The sequence below is a fragment of the Pseudopipra pipra genome, chromosome 1 (assembly GCF_036250125.1).
Source record: "Pseudopipra pipra isolate bDixPip1 chromosome 1, bDixPip1.hap1, whole genome shotgun sequence".
Lineage (NCBI taxonomy): Eukaryota > Metazoa > Chordata > Aves > Passeriformes > Pipridae > Pseudopipra > Pseudopipra pipra.
Genome location: NC_087549.1, coordinates 107,581,003 through 107,594,589, shown reverse-complemented (window position 1 = coordinate 107,594,589; position 13,587 = coordinate 107,581,003). Strand labels below are relative to the sequence as shown.

Below are 13,587 nucleotides of genomic sequence, written 5' to 3'. Positions count from 1 at the left end.
CTTCCATCCTGATCTGTGCTGGAGCTTCCCCCAGCTGGTGAGGCAATCTGCACTCTGCTGTGCTGTGACTGAGGCCCCTGTAGCTGCACAAGGGTGAACTGAAAATGCCACTAAAGGGGATAACCATAGTTTAAAGATGATTAGAAGTACAGGTAAACCTTAATATGGCAAACAGGTGAAACACAGACATCCTTTTCTACAGACAGTACTGGTATGTCTGTGGTGGTTAACCAGTTACTACCTTGCTCATGCCCAGGCACCATGCACTATTCTTAAGTCTATTCTTATTTGTCTCCTGGTGCCTTCTGCTCCTGTTTGTGTGAGGTAGCATCACCAATGAAATCATTTCCCCATTCAGGCATGGGTCCCAACCTAACCTCTTTCAGCACCATTTACTTCTGCAGAAAAGCAGTCCTTAGATCAGTCCCAAGGGTCATTCACTCCTTTTGACCTTTTCCCTTGTAATTACCAGGGCTCCATAATAGACTTAACCATGGTCATACATCATTATTTGTGGCTGTCATTTACCCTACCTAGATCCATCCATACTAAATCCCCATCCTTAGGAAAGCTGGTGGCATTACCTTGGGTGCAGAAGGAAGTTTGGGAAATATGGCTGCTCCCAAGAAACTCCCAAGTCTCCAACAAGATGGTGCCACCAAGCCACCCTGATCATTGCAGCAGACAAATTACCTCCTGATTCATTCTGTCCCAACAAATGTTTGCAAGGGCTGCCAGGAAGCAGCCACATTTGTTTAATCAGAGCCTCTGGAAAATTAAATGCTTTTGATGCCTGTGATAGATATCACCTTCCTCCCCCTCTCTTGCTCTGTTCCCCAACCACAGTGCTAGATCTGCTCTCCTCCTCTGCAGCACAGTGAAGAATGGAATGCAGATGAACAATTCAGAGCCGATAAATCAATCTTGTTTTACTTATTCTTGCTTCCTCCTCAGCTTTCCTCCCACTGCTGTCCCCTGCCACACAAATACACATACATATAAGTACTGTCTCAGCTAGGTCAGTATTTTTCTTTCTCCTTTTGTCCCATGGAACATAACAAATTAACCTCATTAGTATCAAGACTCCCACCATGCCTTCTGTACTCTGGCTGGTGCTACATCACCTGGGTTCATACTGGCCTCTTGTGAACTGAACTCCCACTGCAAAGGATGCAAAGGACAGTTACGAATTTTAGAATATACCCATGCCTCTTTCTAAATAGATTTTTCTTTCTAAAACATGATGTTCAGATAAGATTAATCAAGGAAGACCCACACAGGGAAGAGCTAATTAAAAGGTTTTTCCCCACTCTCTTTGGTAAGAAATCTAGGGAGCGACAACTGGCTAATTTGGTTGCAGAATACACCCTGCAAGGTGCTGGTACACAAAACTATCACAGTGAGACTGGTTATGAATTCTGCTTGGTTTCTAGTTATAGACTAAATAATTATTTGCTGTTAAAAGATAAACAGTTGTTTGCTCTTCCTTGGGTGTTAAGAAAGTATTAGCAAAAAAGAAGTATCCTCCTCAAACCTCCTAGTAACAGCAGGAACCTGGGTCTGGGCAGAGAGGATCACAGTGCAGACTCAGCTCAGAAAGGAAAGGTTTTTGCTGCTTTTTCCCTTTTTGAAGTGAGGAAGATGAGACCAATCAGGATTCACAACTTGGTACATAGCTATTCACAGCTGATGATGGGAATAGAGATGCTTGTTTCTGTCAATACAGAACCCATCCTGTAGGCTTTTACGATGTTCATCTGCTGGTTTGCTATGCCTCTGTCTTTGCTTTTTTTAAACATACTTAAATTGCTATCATGTTTCACAAAATTATAATTTAAAAAAAAAAGAGGTAGTTTTCATACATGTCCAGAGCACTTTAATTCAAAAAGGATTTTACAGCCATTTTTACTGTGAGAAAGCTGTTAAGAATTCCTCACAAGTTAAAGGAACGCATGGATTGGTTCTTTCTATACAACCTCAAATGTGTCAGAGCAGTGAAATAAATTATGCTATTTCAGACATATCATGTTGTGTTATTTTTGGTAGTTCCCAGCAGTTTGGTAAAACAGGAAATGCAAACCACCACCATGAAAGGTTCTGCTACACTTTCTATAATCAGTATCATGCATGGATTTTTGCCTAGTGATGACAGTATTTAACATCTCAGGTATCTGGTAGCCATGATTATTTTATTGTGGTCACCAGAAACATCTGCAATAGCAAAATACTTCTATTCAAATAGGAGCTAATATGGAACTTGGAAACGTGACTTTTTAAATGTCTCAGGGAGCTCAGAAGTCTGTATATTTATAATTGTAAAAGTCATATTAACAAATGTATCAGTGGGCACTGGGAGGCGCACTTAGCTCTGTTGGTTCCCTTGCTTTCATGCTCTGAAATCTTTCCTGAGTGGAGCAGACCAGCTCCTGAGCCAGGAGTTCCAAAACCTGATGCTCACTAGCAATTATACATGTTATATACCAAGCAGAATTGTGCAGTCTTCCTAGCCATAAGCACAGAAACAGGAATAAAGAGTAAATGAAAATCTTATTAGGAAGCAAGTACCCACAGCACAGAGAGATATTCACTGGGTAAACCAGTGCAATCTTAATGGAAATTTTAGAGGAGGACTGCCCTATTTGCTAACGTTTTCTGCTGCAACTGCTGTGATACAGCTGGCAAAACTCCCTTTTGGAGTAAATAAGCTTAGCTCCATTGAGTGTAATTAATGGAATTAATTTATTCCAACAAAGTTTTGTCCATCTTATATCTGGATGAGCCAGATGCTATATATGTATACATTATGAACAACCACACTGAGGGAAAACTCTAGGGAATAGTCTTCAGGACTGTGTTTTATCTTTATGCTTTTAACAGGAATGCTGCATCAAATATAGCTTGTCATAAGAGTTCCTCTTTTTTCCTATCCTTATCTGAACTCAGATTATTCCTGACAGATGAATGAGGTGAGCACCTTCTTTTGCAGCAACTATTACAGTCCAGCTATGGCCAATATTGCAGAGTGCTGTGGCCAAATGTCCATCTCTATTACAGGAGAGTGTCCAAATTTTGCTCTCTAGCTTGAGAGAAACAAAGTACAGTGCCTAATAAACCTTTTTACTTAATTTTCTTGTATTTTAATGTATGATAACAACTGCAATAACCTCATTTCACTTTCTTCAGTCCTAGTAATTTGACATACAAGGTTCAGAGCCTTTCAGTTCAGACAGAACCATTAGATCATCTAGTCTGAACCATCTCATACTAATATCTGGCTTAGACAGCCAGATACTGAGAGGTGTCAGGGAGACTATTTTATCAGTCTTTATATCTCCATTAATTTGATTTTAGAAATAACACTTAACAACCTATAATGGGCCTTCTGCAGCTGTATTCAACAGAAGCAAATTGGCAAAAATGCATGAAAATTGGGGAAATTACAACAAAACAGAACAAATGTCACATTCTCACTAAGGGACAGGGGAAGAGGTTTAACGCTCCTAAGCCAATTTCCCTCTTTCTCTGTTTGAGATCCATTTCTCATCCATGTATATCTACAAATGGACATGTCTTCCACTAGATAAGGCCAAGACTGTTGCATCTGTTGCATCTTACAGGTGGCTCCATGACTCAAGTCGTACATGAGGCAGTTTCTGAAGAATTCCCTCCTCCCTAGTCATAACTGTTCACCTTCAATGAGAAAAAAAGCCATTTTGTGGCTACATTTCTACAATATTTATAATTATTTCTGCAATATTATAATTATTTATATTATGACTTTCCTTACCCATGTGCAATAGTATAACTAACCTGAAATCAACTTAAAAGTGATTATTGGGCAGAATTGGGGTTTTTTTAAAGACAATTAATGACAGGTTGTACTGCTGGTTACTGAAGGTCATTAATTTTTACTGTGATTGTAGGAAATATGTCCAGATATTTACCTATAGTACAAATTACAGAAATGATAACCAGAAAGGAATTAATGCATATCTAAACACATGCACATATAATATACAGGGCCCAATTTAGATGCTTTTTAAGTCTTAGCCATAGGTGGGAGTGCATTCATGCTGAAAGCCGGGTATTACTGTGGGAACATATTGAAGATACAGATGCTGCCTTAGGCAGCCCTTCTTCCCACGCAAATCCTCCTTTGCCAACACTTCGATCGGTCTGCGTGGATGTAAGGTGCGGAGATAGAGTAATGCAGGCTCACACACGCTTCTTATGTCTGCTTCAAGCCTGCACTGCAACACTCTTCTCCCTAGTCTTTGCCACAAAAGTGGCAAGGTATCTTTTCACAGGTTAGCTAGTTTCTGGGGCTTTGAAGGATTGTAAAATGAAGTTCAAAATCCAAAATTGAGCTAGCTGCAATTTTTCTCCACCCATCTGCAAATGCATTAAGTGGTGGTGTGAGCCAAGTCAGCGAATGATCATAACATGAGTGGCAGAGGATGTTTGAAACTGCACATGGAAGAATGTAGGTCCTGAGTTTGATGGTATAATGATGAACTGTGTTGTTCTGACAAGAACAAGACAAGAAAACAACAAAAGCTCTTGCAAATTCCCAGTCATGATTTGTCAAATTTTTTAAATGCCCAGAAACAAAAAGGTGCATGCGTGTTTGTATTTCCTGATGTAGGTATGCCATCCAATCTGCCACATTAAAATCTGCCACATGCTGTCTCTGCATCTACTCTTGACATATGTACTCCAGTTGTCTTTTTTTTATTTTTTTTTTGTAATATTACTTTTTCAGTGTGATTTTCACTCTTCAGATATCAAACATACTGTCTATATTCTTACCCCTTCTTTTTCAATTGAGCTTTCCAAGGCTGTTTCTGGAGTCAATGGAATCCAAAAAAGAATGCTGTACTGCAGTGCCAAGTAACCAACTCCTTGAAATTTTCACCCATGTATTGTATCTAACAGCCCAATGTCTATTCCATAAGCTTGCCAGGGAGATGGGTGCACAACCTCTCTTCCCACGCCATCATTCCACAGTTCAGTTTCTGCCAACCACACAGAACACATGAGAAAGAGAGAACTCTCTACGGCACTTTCTTGTTACTTATGCAATGGCATGTTACCACATGTGCTGACTACCTTGTAAGCAAGCAAGATACTTCCACACTGCAAAGACTTGTAGTCTAGATAAGGCAAACAGCACAGTGCGACACACTCATGTGGAAAGAAAAATCACAAGGCTGTGTAACAGCTCCATCTGTCTCTAAGGCACAGAGTCCTCACCTCAACTATTATGACTCTCCCTCTACAGGTGGGATATTATAGAAGCTGCTGGGTTTTGTAGAGAGAGTGGAGCCCAGCAAATGTTCAACCTCTCAGAAGACTGAATTCTGTGGAGTCCTGCTAGTTCTGACCATAAACTCATTACAAATATTAAAGAGAATAGGTTTCAGTTTATGAAAATACCAGCTAAGAAAAATATAAAAATATAAAAAATGTATGTATTTGGGAGAGTAGATGAGGAGAGGCCTTGAACCACTGTTCTTGCTCACACTCAATGTAGCACATGCTGTCAGCCATCAGTCACTAGAGTACAGTTTTGACTCCACTGAATCACCTCTCATAGCCAACAACTAGCCTTTCAAATAGTCAACTTCTCAAACAGCAATTAAGGATTAAAATTCAGTAGGGAGGGAAGATAGATGCAAATCAATCTTTCTTATTTCTTTATCTTCTTGAAGAATTCTTGCTTACTAAACTTGTGTTACTTTGAGTTTCACTAGGGGAGCTCTCTACTGTCACATTCCAGAAATCAACTAAGCATCCCTACGTTTCTTGCTACTCTTGAAAGGATTTTGTGGATCGAGCTTACAATTGACATGGATTGCATACAACAGCTTTCTATTGTGTTCCCAGTTCTACAATCCCTGGGAATAGTTGTTTGAATCTTGTTCAGATGGCATGAATGGAAAGCACATGCTGGTTCTGCAGCTGATAGATATGCTTCTTTTTTAGTGACTCAGGTACAAGAGGCTTGAAAACTTCTACCTTTCTTCATAGACAGTGAGTCCTTTATTCAGAGTCCTTTACATAGCCTGATATCCACTCTAGTGCTCCACACTGCCCATCTCTTTTGACAAATGAAGCAGATTAGCAAACACTCCTTATTTGCCAATTCGAGGAGTTCTGTCCTGCAGCTCTCTGGTGTCTAAGCCCCACATATCAGCTTTGTGTAGTTTCCCACGACTGCATAGCCTGAACTCAAACACAGGCACACATTTCTAAGATGTTAGCTTACAAAACCACATCAACAGAATCTTGGAGAAACTAAACCTCTGTCCCTAAAGGCATCATCATTACAATTCACCCTGTAACTACATGAATTATAACCAAGATTGGCCTGCTGGGAAATGGAGTGGTTTTTTGCATCCAGGTTACTTGGGACACTGATCTACTTTAAATGTCACTGAACACTAACTTAATACATCATGCTGGAGGGCAGCCTTCCCATTGGTAAGAGACCTTCTGCTTTTTTTTCCTTCTCCCAGTAAGTGCTGCCATACCTGAAATGAGAGTAGAGGACTGTGCTCTTCCTGGATCAAGCCAGCATAAGGAGCTGTCATAGAACAGAGGGAACATATAACCTGGAACAAGCAACTAAAATCCATAATGATCAAAAGGGCAAATTGTTCATTCAAATTCACCCAGCCATTCTTGTTTGTAAGACTAGGAAGACAAGAAAACTAAAGGAGTAAGACTATCCAGAAAATTAATGGAGTTTATTTGAATGGATTGGTGCCCAAATGCTTTTGGCACATAAACGGTCTATGGGAAGAATAATTGGGAAGATACAAATGAAAACAGAAGCAAGTAAACTTTCAGCTTAATATTAGAAAAATAGTATCAGGCTATGGAATCACCTTCCAATGTAAATGGAAGAAATAGCCTAGGCTATTTAAAAATTAGCTGGACAAATCACATGCTAAGTTCCATGCTCACTGGCAACCTAAAAAGTCTTTTGTCATCTACAGTGGACATTATTCTATCCCGATTACAGATGTAAAATGTATTAAGCTTAAGTAAAAATGTCATTTATTATATCCTACTTTGGGTGCATCACTTATCTAATGGGATGTCTCCTAGGAAAGCAATTTAGTAGTGCAGCCAATAACACTGTCTGCAGTTTAAATGGGACAGAATTAGCATAAATTCAACTTAATAGGGGTACGTTTAGCTAAGACCAAGTAATTGTGCTACATCACAGCAAAATTCTACAATCCTGAAGTTTTATAACCACTAAATGAGACTATAGGAAAAATGCATATATGAAATACCTGACTAACAGAATGGGTGGTTTTAAGCGCAGTGATTTATTTTTTCATTGCTATCACATTCTGTTGCTATTCGAGGTTTTTTAATGGCCCCTTCACTTAGTTAGTATGGATACTTATCAGAATGAGCAACTTTCCAAGTACTTGTACATTCTGTTCCATTACCATACAGAAACCCATGCCTTGTTATCATCTAGCACTGGAAAACAGGTGGTGGATGGCTGCTTTACTTCAAAATCTCCCAAAAGCATTTAGATTCTGATACAATTGCTTCTAGTAATCCTTGCTAAATTACAGAAAATGACCTTATTATATATTCCAGATTTTCCTCCTCCTCAGCAAGATGATATAGTCAACCAAAAATTAATCTGCCAGCCTAGAGATCTAGACAAATGTTATTACTTTTTGTAGGTAAAAGAAGAGTCCAGGCTTTGTTAAAGGACATGAGCAATCCATTAAGAATAGGTAATCTAGAACCCACAGAAACATGTTACTGCAAGAATGAGTCAGGCAGTAATCATCACAACATACTTATAAATAGCACAGAAAAGCATTAATTCAAAATGAACTTCTCACCTCATAAAGTTATGATACAGAGCAAGTCATGTGCCAGGGAGGTGGTTTGTCTGTTACCTGTCTCCTATGCCAATTCTTGATGGAAAAGTTCATCATGCTCTGGGTAATTATACGAAACTTTTCTTCTAATCTTAGATGTGGACAGCCTGTCAGTGGCAGACTCCCTACAGTTACCTTTCAGTTGTCAATGTGTCGGTTGTTAGTCTAATTTTTATACCACTTCCTCAAGAATATGACAACCATCAGCTTACTCCATGAATGACTACATGATCTCCCTTGGGTTCACTATTGAATAAACCTGTATTTGTCCACCAGACAAATACCTGATATTCACCAGCTAGAGTAGTATTTAAAGCACCTCCTCGCTCTAGGTGATAAAAAAGAAATTTCATCATCTACCTTGGTTATCCACAGACTGAATGGTTGGCTGCCATGTTCCTGAAGAAGAGGAGGTATAATAAGTAGGTTAAATGAGTGAGGGGGAAGGTATACAGATATAAAAGGGATCTGTAGCAGCAACTTAATACCTTCCCACATGGAACAAGAATTTGTAGCATCAGTGCATACCATTAAAAGTTCAGAGTAGGAACTGGAACCATTTAACTGAATCACTAGAAAATCACAGCGACTAAGTAATCAATTCTACAAAAGTGTACACTCAAAAGTCTGTACAGGCTCCATTTCACTGGTTGTATCAAGCTTATTTTAAGTGCTGTACTCTGCATTCACCTGTTTTTCTCCATGCACGAAAAATATAACTCAGAGCACACAGAAACAGGTCAGAGGCAACAGATGTCAAGTGCCAAAGACCCTGTTCCCTAGTCCATTTTAGGAATATATATAAAAAATATGGCTTAATTTACCAGAGATGTAGAGAAGCTAATTGACCATGTTTAGGACACCATAGTTCAATCAAACTATTTTAATTCAATCAAACTATTTTAATTCAAATGCTTGAGTTCACATTTAAAAGCCTACCTTTAGTTTAGTGTGTAAACCAAGGAAACACTGAATATTTCTTTAGTGTTATAAACTACAAGTCTACCTTTTTTACCACTTAGCTTCTGATGGATTTCTGTCTGCTGAGTTTCTATATCACTTCAGCATTTGTTTTTTCATAATTATTTTCCAAAGCAAGGTGATCAATCTTTAGTAGCATATTTGTATAAAAATTCAATCAGCTCATGATAGTTAGATTTACATGGTTTAGGACATAATTTAAGCATTTAATTCTTCCAATTCTTATTAAATTTTAATAAAAGACCATGCCTGAAAAATCAGGGTTTTATCCAGATATGATTCAAAACATCCTGAAAATAACTGCTTTTAAAATTGTAATCATGAAATACTTTTACAATTACTTTGTAAGGAAGGAGAAAACAAAGTGTGCGTGTGTACATCTGTATGTGTGGTCATACTTGTGTGAAATGCATCTTTAAACCCCTGCCATGAGAACTCTGAACACAGTATTTACTCATCCCTCAAAAAACCACATATCCTGGTACACAGGAAGTTAGTCACTCCAGAGAGGAACATGAGGTACCATACTGTGAGCTGTATTTCAAATAAAATGTGTTCAACTGTTTCTATTATAAACCTGTTTCCATTATAGTACTATCAGTATCTCGGGCAAAAGTAATTTAACTGGGTAAAGCAGAACTGGAAACAGTACTTGGAATTATTATTTGAAAGAAAATAATTTCACCTGCTGGCTTTATTCATGAGTGCTATTTAAACTTTGAATAAAAACAGGAATGTGTATTTTTTCTTTCAAAAGTGTTATGAAGAGTTACTTCCACTGAAGTTTCTCTTAGGCTTCAAGTAATTACAGGCAACACAGAATTAAGGTATGTCCTTATTCCATGCCCCTTTGTCTTGAAATTCCAAGGCACACCAAGTTTCTTGAAACTTGGCAGGCCATGTTTCATCATGAAAATTACCAGAGAATAAGGATTTTTTCCATTTCCAATTAGTTCTTCAAAGAGTAGTACTATGAAAAATAAAGGGGACGAAGAATGATCTCAGTTATCTACCAGTGTAAGGTCTGTTGACTGCAGTAGGAAGAAATGAACACTAAAGCTGGGCACCATTCACCTGGCTTCTCAAAGCATCTGGTACACAGGAATCAGCTGAATTGGCTCAGGTTGTGACTTAAAGCTTCACCCATCTGAAACCCTGATCCTGGTAAAGTCCTCTAGGAGTTAGGACCTAGCTTCTGACAACAGACAAAACTAAAAGACCAGCCCCCATGCCTCAGAAAGAGTATGATCAAGAGATAAAGTGAGGCCAGAGAACACTGATGGCAGTCATCCATCCACAGAGGTTATTGAAAACAGCAGGTTTTTCAGGATGTCCTAAAAATTCGTGTACTAGCATCTCAATACCTTGAAAAGGCTGTGTGAGAAACAAAGAAGAAAAGAAAAGCTGAAAGCAATGTCTGATCACCTGTTGACCCCTCCATGCAGCAGCACAGAAAAAAGCCTTTGTGACTTATGTATGGCTATATAATTTCCTGTTCAAGGAGTTTTGCAAACATTATAGTTAGAATTGAAAGAAAAAAACCTGAGGTGAACATTTTCCTGTGAACAAAGGGACAAAAATTTTCTGCACCTGGGTGATAACCTACATTAGTTACCAGTTATGCTAAAATTCCTATTAGCTGCCTCTCACATGAGGCCCCACATCACCATCCAAATACATATTTCCCACTGCTTTTCCTGATGTTTTTAGTCTTTAACTTAAGGCCTTCAGGTCGCTGCCTTCTTGTAGATAAAAAAATCCCCCTGAAAGCCTTCAAATACTGTACCCAGAATAAAAATAAGATGAGCAGCTGAACATACCTATCAAATCCATGTCATGCAAATTCAAACAAACCTAAACTTAAGCAGACAAACAAATGCATGCCAATCTGTGTGAAACACTCACTGGATTCTTCAGACGGTGCCTTTACACTACAGAATATTGCCCTCTGGACTTCATACAGAAAAGGGAAAGCTATTAAAATTCAAAGGAAAGCTAGGTTTGTTTTTCCCAGTTGATGAATTTGTTGAAAAAGTGACCTTTTAGCTCAGTTTCCCAGAGGTGTGAACATTTTTTCCATATTGTTGATATATGTGCCAACTTAAAGTAAGTTATACGTAGTACATGTTCCTAGAAATATGAAAACTTCAGAGTTTGGTTGGACAGCCATTTGAAAACAGATTGCTGAAGGAGAAAGAGACATTGCTAGTTCCTCCTCTAGAAAGGTGCTCTCTTTCATTTTTTTTCTAATTATATGTCTCTAATGATATCAGACTTCCAAAGAAATAATGGAATTAAACTATCATATAGGTTTAAATACTAAATATCTTCAACAGTTCTTTTCTTCCATGTTGTGCTTACAATGCCTAGACCTACTGTGTAACAAACTGATTTAAAATAATCAGAGGTCATGTTCCTTAGTTTCGATAAGTTTTCTCAAAAATCTGTTTACCTTGGCAGTAATTTTGAAGGACGAGAAATATGCAGTTTTAACAGTAATATCAGTGAGGCTAACTATGCCACTGACTCCTGCAGGCTTGTATTCACCTACTGAGCCATAAAGAGCATTGGTATTAATACAGGTCACATATGTACACTTCCCTCAACATACCAATACACCACCTTTGTAATGAAAGAAAGGCCATCATGAAGGAGCACAGTGCCTATGTTTTTGCATACATTCCTTGGAGGTCACAGTCTTCAGAACGCTGGAAGGTTGAAAATACATGTATCTTAGCTTGACTTTCTGGAGCATCCAGAGAAAGTCACCTTCTAAGGATGATTTGCTTACTCTGTCCAAATTTGATAAAAAACCTCATTTTGAAATAGAGACTGTAGCATGCAACTTCTAGTTGCATAATCTAGTCCATAAGCATCTACATCACATAAAAACTTTAGAAGACTTAACAGATTCCAGATTTGTCCTTTATCTTCTTTCCAAACATCTTTATGTATCAGGCATTGTGCCTAAATATTTTCCCTATCTCTTCTGAAAAAAGTGTTTTTCTTCTTTGGGATTTTATTAGGAATCAACTAATATTTGTATCTCAGTATTTTTCTTATGTATAAAAAAAAGGACCAAAAACTATGTAAAAAAGAGGTCAATCCACATCAATATTTCTGTCATTCATTATCCAGATATAGGGCAAGAGCACACTACACACAAGAAATGTAGGTCAAAGACTCATCACTGCACATGCTAACAAAATAAATAACAATGATGTTCCATTTACATAGTTTAATCTTCTTTCTTTCAGAAAAAAAGCCATAAATAAAGGATAAGAGTCAGTCCAGGATTTAAATCTGCACAAGTAAGTAACTTATTATGCAGCATTGTGGCGGCATGGAGTACTTTAGAGAAGTAATTAAATGTTAAATAATGGGACTCAGTAATATCCAAAATGGGTGTTTTTCATGTTGGAATGAAGAAAGGGATGTGATTTCTCCTTGCTGATCATATGTAGGATACTGCACTTTGTAAAAGAATCTGGTGAAAAAATCTGAAGCCCAACTAAAGAAGAGCTTTGTCCAAGTAATGAACATATAGTAAATATTATCTGCATATTGAGAAATATATAGGAAAAAATGTTTCTGTAAATAAATTGTAAAGAGGTAGTGGAACACTTTATGCTCTTATCCTCATTTGTGATTGAGCAAGTGGGTATTGAAAGTAAAAATAGCCATTTTTCAGCTCCAACTAGGCAAAAGCTCATCTCTCAGTTCTGCTATTGCTGTGCCCATGGCAACATTTTCCAATACAGAGGCAGATTAGTGATTAACCAAGGAAAACATTAGCTTACTGTAACACATGACATGTTTTGACAGAGAGATGAAAACTCATTGGCTCAACAAAATACTAGAGAGGATGTACAGGTCTATTGTTAATGTATATTCATATACACTACTACACATACATGTGGAGTCAGTATACACTGCAATTTAAACATTAATTCTTGCAATATGTTTGCTTCAATTATAAATAGATGACATTTGTATATTTTTAACTGACAATTTAGACATTCCTTTAAATTGTGAGAGTTTGACTTAAAATCATTCACAATGAATATTATCCCCTTTTTTCTCTCTTAGTTATTCTGATCTCACAGTCAAAAACTAGGAGCAACTTTAGTGACTTAAAAAATGAAGATAATGCTGAAAAAAACAATGAAATTAATTTAAAATCTAATAACTGCTCTGCACCAGCATAGGCACATATATCGTGGACAGGCTTTTAAGATCCTCTAGGTAACCACATAGAGCATAGAGGTACACTTTCTACCTTTTAACTTTATTCAGTGCTCTTGTCCAACATTTTGGAGGCTCCTATCTACCTTAACATTGTAATTCCAAACAATCTCTGTCATAGCTATTACAATAACATTGCATCCGACACTGCTGGCTCTGTATTGTTGAATAACATCTATTAGAAAACACAAACACATCTCCTAAAACTAAACCAAACTAAAAGAAAAAACCAAAACCAACCAAACAAAAAAACCCTTCAGAGAAGGCTGCAAATAGCAATGAGTATCCTGAGACAAGCAGGTGGTTACCCATGTAAACAGTCCACATCACCAACAACAGAGTTATTAGAATTATTATAAGCTGAAGCTTTGACTGGCTCCTGAGAATACTTTGATGTTGCTTTCTTTGAACACACAACTCTTCCCTCTCTTCCCCCAGGTCAGGT

General features: G+C 37.8%; 1 protein-coding gene across 3 annotated transcripts in view; it reads right to left on the bottom strand.

The window, feature by feature from the left end:
• Window positions 1-13,587, bottom strand: part of ELMO1 (engulfment and cell motility 1) — a 316,924-nt gene that overhangs the window by 49,146 nt on the left and 254,191 nt on the right. The gene's annotated exons all lie outside the window — the stretch shown is intronic.